Source organism: Pteropus alecto, unplaced genomic scaffold, assembly GCF_000325575.1.
Source record: "Pteropus alecto unplaced genomic scaffold, ASM32557v1 scaffold312, whole genome shotgun sequence".
NCBI lineage: Eukaryota > Metazoa > Chordata > Mammalia > Chiroptera > Pteropodidae > Pteropus > Pteropus alecto.
In genome coordinates, this window is record NW_006433948.1 from 1414215 (window position 1) to 1422450 (window position 8236).

Sequence of the window (8236 nt, forward strand, 5' to 3'; positions counted from 1 at the left end):
CCCCCTTCCACCCCCACCCAAGCTCCCTGCTTTGCCCTCTGCCATCCGTGGAGGTAGAAGCCACCTCTCCGGTCCCGGTCAGCCCCCTGGCCATTATCTGCCCCTGCTTTGCTAGGCTGGCTCTTTGGCCAGGAAGCATTTTACGCTGTGGTGCAGTGGGCTGAGCAGGGTGGGCAATTTCTGAGTGATTGTGGGTGCTCTGAATGCTTACTGAGAGGGGTACGGTGCCTCTGAGAAGCATGGGGACTTGCCCAGTGTCACACAGGCTTTAAGCAACAGAGCTGGGGTTTTAACCTCTGAGCTTCCTGCTTGCAAGGCTCCTTGCCCCCCGCACCCCACCCTGATCTACTGAGGATGGTTTCAGTCTCTGAATGCTGGGATTAAGGTGGGACCCACTGATATGGCAGAGTCTGTGCCAGTGACACCAGACCCTCAGGCTTCCACTGGATTACAGATGGAGTTTTAGGCAGCAATGAACAGACATCTTTTAGTCGAATCTCACAGGCCACAGAAGAGAGATTTGCCCACACTCATGTGGGAAGGTGGTAGTAAATATGGGACTTGGATGAAAACCCTTCCATTTGCCAGCCTGTGGACAGCTCTGAGGGAGAGAGCTTCGCCGTCAAATCTGCATGCATGGGACTGCTAGACGCCACCCTTCTCTGACCCACTGACACCCCAGACAGGGCACGGCTGCTTGCGTTTGTTCAGTCTTCAGGGATCCTGGGCAGAAAGCGGTCTCTGCTTAGAGTGGGGGTCAGGACAGCAAGGGAAGGCATTGTGGTCACTTCTAGTGGCCAGAAAGGATTTGCCTTCAGACAGTCCTACCCTTGGGTGCATGGCCCCTCTGGCACCTGCTCCCTCCATTCCCACCATGATTGTACTTTTCCCTCACAGCGGTGAGGCACAGGCCTTCTCAATGCCTGATGACAAGGAGAGCAGTGTGCTTTTTCTGAGGAGAGGCAGGGCAGCAAATTTTGTCCCCACCCCTCACCGCCCCACCTGGCCCTTTCTTCTGCTTCTCACCTGGCAGAAATGCCCCGGAGCCACCTCCCTAATGTATAGCTGGGTAAACTGAGGGCCATGAATGAGGACACTGACTAAGGCTTTGACTCCTGGCTGGGATGGTCCTGGCCAGAGGGTGAACCATGCTCAGTCCTTGTGTACTGACGCTCGGTGACATCTGAGACCCACTGTGCTTTGTAGGGAGCCATGAAACTTTCGGACAGCAGAGGTCCAGGTCTCTCCCATCCCTCTGTCTCTACTTTCTCCCTGTCACTGCTCTCACCCTGCCTCACAGCCACTCACTCAAACACCTGCCTGTGCCTCTCCCGCTGGGCCCACTCTGCCTTCAGGTTGCCCCTCTAATTCATCTCCGCACACCGAAGCTAGGCTGCCCTTCTTAAACTCCAGACCAAGATTAGGTACCTAGCTTTTCGAAGCCTCAGCTTCCTCCTCTGTACAGTGAGGGTGAAAATCAGACCTATGTCATGGGGCCGTGAGGGTGAAGTGAGAGCATGAGGTAAAGCACTTGGAACCGTGCCTGGAGTAGATGGAGCACTCAGTCTTATCACCTCATCTGCTAGCAACGAAGGAGGCTGACAGCAAGTGGGTGGTTACTCTGCACCAGGTGCGGTTCTAATAATTCCTAGGTGACAGTTGATTTGATCACCACGACAGTTTTATGGTGAGTATTACAGTTATCACTCCCATTTCCCAGATGAACATACTAAGGCACAGAGATATTATGCAACTTGTCAAAGTTCATGTTGCTAGTAACCTGCTGAGCAAGCATTTGAACTCCCAGGGTCTGACTCCAGCGTTTGGCCTCTTAACCACTCGGCCATTTTGCTTCCATAGGAACAGTCAGCGACTCCCCAGTATCTATAGGATGAAGTCTAAATTCCTCAAGCTGCCACTCAAGACTATCCTAACCCTCTACTCCTCACACTACAAATCACCTTGACAACTGAATGACTACTTCCACAAAACCGAGCCCTGATATTCTACTTCCAAGCCCTGGCTTAGGCAGTTTCTTCCATTTAGAATGACCCCCCCTCCCCCCTCAAAATGTCCCTGCACATATACCTGTTTTTAGCCCATTCCCAAAGTTGTTGGGTTCAAAGTAAATACCCAAAGAGGTGGGCTTTGTGTGTGTATGTGTGTGGGTTTTTTGGGGAGAGGTTTAGAGGGACACTTCAGGTGTGACCACCTTCACGATGCTATATGGTGCCTGGCCAGTGGTTCATGATGCTATATGGTGCCTGGCCAGTGGTTCTTAACCATTTTAGCACCTAAGACTGTCCTTTAGAATTATTCCTCCCCACTCCTCTTCCCTGTGCCTTTCACACCACGGCTTTGAAAGATCTTGACTACCAAACATTCTGTATTTAAAAAATATAAAGCAGGGTGAGCAGGGAAGGCTGGTCTGCTGGGAAATCAGATACCACATTTGAGAGGTGTATAGATTGTCCCTTCTCCCCCTACCTCACTTCTTCTGAACTTGGGTTCAGTGACTCGATGCGACTTCCAGGCAAACTGGATGCTGGAACCGGACCCCCTGCAAATAAGTATAAAAAGATCAGTATTTTTCTCTCTGCTGTTGATGATACGGTTTTATTGTCATGCTCCAGGACTGACTGCAACAGACAATTGATCCTACTGCTCAATTATTGTCAGAAAGCAGGCCTTAAGATCAGCTACCCGAAAACCCAGATCATCAGCGTTGGCAGGCAGCCTCCAGCATTCAATTGGTTTCTCTTCAACAATTTAATACAGCAGGTCAAATCATTCAGTTACCTGGGGGTGCAATTTGCAACTAATTCATCTTGGAGGGTTCACCAGGAAGCTATATTGCCTAAATTAGATGTTCTAGGGGTGTTTTATTGAGAGTTTTTAAATGGCCACAGTGGCAATTGGTAACGCCTGCTTTGAAAGCAATCCAGACAAATGGCTGCAGGTTTTGCTCCATGGCAGAGAACTCTGCATTTTTGGGGGGATTCAGAACTGCTTTCAGGGGAACTCTGTCCTAGCCCGTGGGTACCCCACCAGGCCTCTCTGTGAGAATCGCTCCTGGGCTCTCTTGATCCATCTAAGCCCTCCCCTCTGCCTACTTCTCCGGCCAAGTGTGGCCCACTCTGGATTCTTCCTTCAGGTAACTCAGCCTTGAAACCTCTGAAGCCCCAGCCTTATCTACAGCTCAGTTGTGAGAACTAATATTTCTGGCGGAGCTTCTGCAGAGTAGACTGTCTAGCCTGTCTCCTGGAGTCTCATGCTATTCTTAGCTTAACGCAGCTCATCAGAGATCTGGGTATTTGGAGCGCAGCACTACAGCCTTTCCGGAGGCAGGACAATACAGTGGTTATGAATCTGGTTCTGGTAACGGACAGACCCATGTTTAAGTCTAGCCCTACCACTCCCTGCCTGTGTGTCCTTGAGCAAGCGATTTCACCTGACTCTCAGTTTCCTCATCTGTAAAGTGGGGATAATAACAGTGCTCACCTCCTGAGTTTATTTGCGGGGATTCAATGCCTGGCACATAGTAAATGGTGACTATTACTATTTACTATTATTTTTGGAGAATTGCCTCAGGTCCTCGTAGCAGGTAGCTGGAGGGAACATTGTGAGAAAGTCTGCCTGCTACTCATTGGCCCCAGGGATGTTGTTGAGGACACTGAATGGTTGCTTCTTCCAGAGTCCTCTTTGTGAAGGGCCAAGGGAAAGACATGATTTCTTTTCTGACTGGGGAAAGCCATGCCTCTCTGGCCTACTTGGTTTATTTTTATGTTACAGATGCCATGAAGCTATAATTGATGATGTTTCCCTCTTTTATGTGGCTACTGGGGTTGCTGAGAGCCAAATGCAAGCTCCAGTAACTGTATAGAACTTTAGAGAAGGCATTTTGTGTCTGTCAATCTTACTTCTGGCTTTATTATTCCCCTAACCTTATTTTTCTTTATCTTGATTTCTTTCCAGTACGTGTTTTGCCATTTTATATTTTATGTCATTTGTTCACTTGTCCCAAATTCATTGATGAATAACTTAAGATATAAATGATTGTTATAAGAGCCACCATCATTTAGTGAATGTTTACTGTTACTGGTGCTTACCAAAAATTCGCTTACTTAATCTCACGAGGACTCTATGAGAAAGGGAGCACTATCATTATCCCTCCTTTACAGGTGAGAGAATGAGGTTCAGAAAGGCTAAGTTACTCATGCCAGGTCACACAGCTTGGTAGATCTGGGGAGGAACGTGTGCCGTCTGAGTCCAGAGCCGTCTCCCCACTCTGCTGTGTGCCTCTGATAGATGAAAGGCAGGTATGCAGACAGTTATGTAGGGTATCCGTGTGTATAAATGACAGATTGGATAAATAGATATAGACAGGTATGATAGGCAAAGATGGCAGACAGCTAGTGAGATGAAAGATATGATTGGTTTTTCCATAACATAACCAGGGTTGCCTCATCGAGGTGATATAATTCTAGCCCAAAGCAAAAAGAACTTGATGTCTTAGCCCGAACAATCCTACCGCAAGGAAATATTCGTTCTCCCTTAGGGCTTTTGAAAATTGAGATACCCATGGTTGTTCATGTCTTTGTGGATCCCTGTTCATTCATGCAGGCATCCATCGAACAATGACTATGTGGTTGGGAACTGGGGCACAGAGATAACTAAGACACGATGTATCCCCACGTCAAGGAGCTCCTGACTCTCTGAGGGGAACACACATGAAGACCAGAGATCCTGATACGGATTCCGGAACCCAGGTGTCTTCAGGTTGTTTAGGAGTCACAGAGGCAGCTGGGTGGGGAGCGGGAGGTCAGCATGAGTCAGGAAATGCTTTTAACTCATCATCTCAATGAGAAATGCTTCCAAGAGGGGGAGTTGAGCAAAGGGTGGAGGATGATTAAGAGTTTGCTAGGTGGCAGAGGTACGGAGAGCAGATGGGATCATGAGGACAGAGAAATAAAGGTGAGGGAAGACCAGGGCACTTTCTAGAAGCTGCAAATAATGGGTTTTGGCTGGAGGGCAGGTCGTGTTAGGTGGTCTAAGAGATGGAGTTGGAGGGGTAAGGTGGCCAAGTCACAAAGGGGCCAAGTTACTTTTCGAGTTCATCATAGGGCTGACGGATGGGGAGTCCTGGAAATATTGGAGATGGGGGAGGGACCTGGTCAGGCTGACATTTTGGAAAGTCATCCACATACTCAGAGCAGCGTGGAGGGCTGAAGCAAGGAGACCAGCTAAGAGGCAATTTCTACCGCCCCATTCAAGCTGCTAGCATACGTGTTGCTCCTTCATTACATATCTATTGAGCACATATTAGGTCCCTGGCAATGTTGAAGGCACCGGAGATACTGCAATACACAAGCTCCCAGCCCTGGGAGACACACAATAAACAATAGGCATAATCGATAAGGCAAATATATGCATTATGTTTGGAAATGATAAGAGCTACAGAAAAAGAGAAAATGGAGCACGACAAGGAGAATTGAGATTGGGAGGCAGGGCTGCCTTGAGACCTTATTGATAGGTGACAATTTAATTGAAAACGTGAAGACAGAAAGCAGAGGTAATATGGGGCCCCTTCCCGAATCTGACTCCTACAGGCTTTCATAGCTCAGGCCAGTGGAATTGGGATCTAACAGTCCAAGATTCAAGTCCTGGTACCTTGGAGCAGGAAGCCACCTATGGAAGCTTCCATTTTCTTCTGTACGCCCTGCCTCCTGCACCATCTGTGGTGAGTTGATGAATACGACGATGTTTTGTTGTCTGACAGGCAGGGCCCAGAGGCAAAGGGGTTATCACGAATCTTCTGTCTGGCATCCCTTCCCAGGCTCCAGGCAGCCCCAGGGCCTTTGCACCCGAGGAGCCAGTAGAAGACATGGCCATGGAAAAGTTGCTGATGGTCCCTTGCTCAGGGAGCAGCTTCTCTAAGTTTTACTAAGAATGAAAGTGGGCCATGGGCTGGGCCTGTGGCATTGTGGCTGTTGCCTCTGCCATGCACCGCTGGGCATGAACCCACCATGTGGCAGAACTGGAAGAAAGCCTGGCCAACAATCAGCTCAGCCCCTAAGAGTCGAATGGGCATGCTCAGGCCCAAGGAAGGCAAGGGACTGACCCACAGGCATTGATGAGTAGGTCAGAAATACCTGGCACCGGGTCTAGGTCTCCTGCCTCCCAAGGCGGACATGGCTTGAGCCAGGAGGTTGTTTCGACCCACAAGAATTTGTAAATAGTTATGGTCTGCCCTGGCTGTTTTTCCTGCTCAGACTTCCTTTGGGGGCTTGGAGACCACTGCTAAAAATCATCATAATAGCTAACATTTAGCATTTTTCCAAGAGATTTCCATTTGTCATCTTATTGAGTCTCTCGACAGCCCTATGAAATATTATTTCACTCCCATTTTTATTGGTGAGGAAACTGAAGCACAGAGAGGTGAAGTGACTTGTCCACGGCCACACTTTAGGAAGTGGGAGAGCTGGCCAATTCGGGTGGTTGTGTTCATGAGTCTGTATTAGTCATAGGTTACATGCGTGAGATGAATGTGTGTGCATGACGATTGTGTGTCTGTGCGCACATGGTTGAATGTGTATTGGGAAGGGTTGTGGGCTGACTCTCAATTACTCTTTCACACTCTGCATAGGGACTGCCTGGGGGACACGGCAAGCTGAGAGATTTCTCTGGCAAGCCCCTATGGGAACTGAGGGTGCATATGACTCAGAGCAGCTGTGATCTAGAGCAACACAAACAACAAGAACATGCACAGATACCACGGTAGATGTGAAACCCTTTGCACGTGGTTCTCCACCTGTGGTGTCAGGACCGGCAGCATCACCTGAGCAAGGGACTGCCAGAAATGCAAATTCCTGGCCCCCACCCCAGTCCTACTGAATCAGACTGGGATGGGGCCTAGCAGTCTGTGTTTTCATGAGCCCTCCAAGTGATTCTGATGCCTGCTCAAGTGTAAGCATTAGCTGCGGATGGGAGGGTCGCAAGGCATGCTGAGGGTACATGCTTTTGTGTACATGTACACACGTGCTCAGGGCACAGTGCTTTACACTTTCCAAAGGGCCTTCTCACCCACAATCTCTTCTGATTCTCTCAACAATGGGGATCCACCCACTTCCTAGATGAGTAAACTGACATCCAAGGAGGTGAGGTCATATGGCAGCCAGTCCCCGACTGATGCCGAGCATGGCAGTCTCCCCAGTGCCTGTCTTGGATCCTCCCACCTCTGCTCCCTGGGCTGGTCCAGGGTTACCCCTGCCCATAGCAGCCTCTCAGAAGAAACAGAGGGGATAGGCAGGGTCACCATCCTAGGTTTTCTGCCTACCCCACCCCTCCCCCTCTCCCTCCTTTCAGCAGCACCTGTAGAACAAGTTCTGTCTTCTCCAGGTGAGTTCACCTGGCAAGGAAGGAGTGATGTCCATGGAAGCGGAAGGGGCTCCAGGGACTCAAAAGCTGTGTTCTTGGAGATATCTAGAGTTGGCTCCGGGGGCAGCAGAAGGTTCGGGTTTAGAGTCCCCTTTCCATTTTTCTCGCTAGATATGGGGGCTCCACTGGGGTTGGCTCAGGAGACAGGACCCCACTCCAGTGGAGGGTGAAAGGTGGGGCCTCCAGCTGACTCCTACCTTGGCTCGTCTCCCACTCTGACCACATGCCTGCTCTGGGAGTCCTGGCAGGGAAGTGAGGGGCCTATCTAGTCTGCCAGAGGGGCTAGAAGTGACAGGAAGGGACAGGGACGGGGGAGGGGTGATGTCTGGGTCTATGAAAGTGAGGTATATACAGAGCCAAGAACATAGGCCCGAACATCTGGCCCAGTCATTCTCCGCCTGGGATTTGTACAATTTGGGGGGTTCTGCTGATATATTCTCAAGGGTCACAAGTTCTTTGAGAATTGAACTTTTATGTTCTTATTTTGATGGTAATCTAAACACAGTTTTTCTTACACTTATAAAAACAGCTATAATTCACAACAGGAAGACATTTCTATAGCTTGTGTTCAATGCTGAAGATCTTTATCCAGTGGAGGACATGCAGATCTGGGAGTGGGAGTTGAAGTTGTCCAAAGCCATCTTATCAGGGGCTGGTTCTGTTGGAATTTTTGTCCTAGAAAGGGAATATCTATATATTCCACCCCCAAATTGAGAAGCACCGATCCAGTCCAATTCCACGTTGCACTTGAGGACGCTGAGGCCCGGAGAGGGCCAGGCACTTGCTCAAAGCCTTCTAG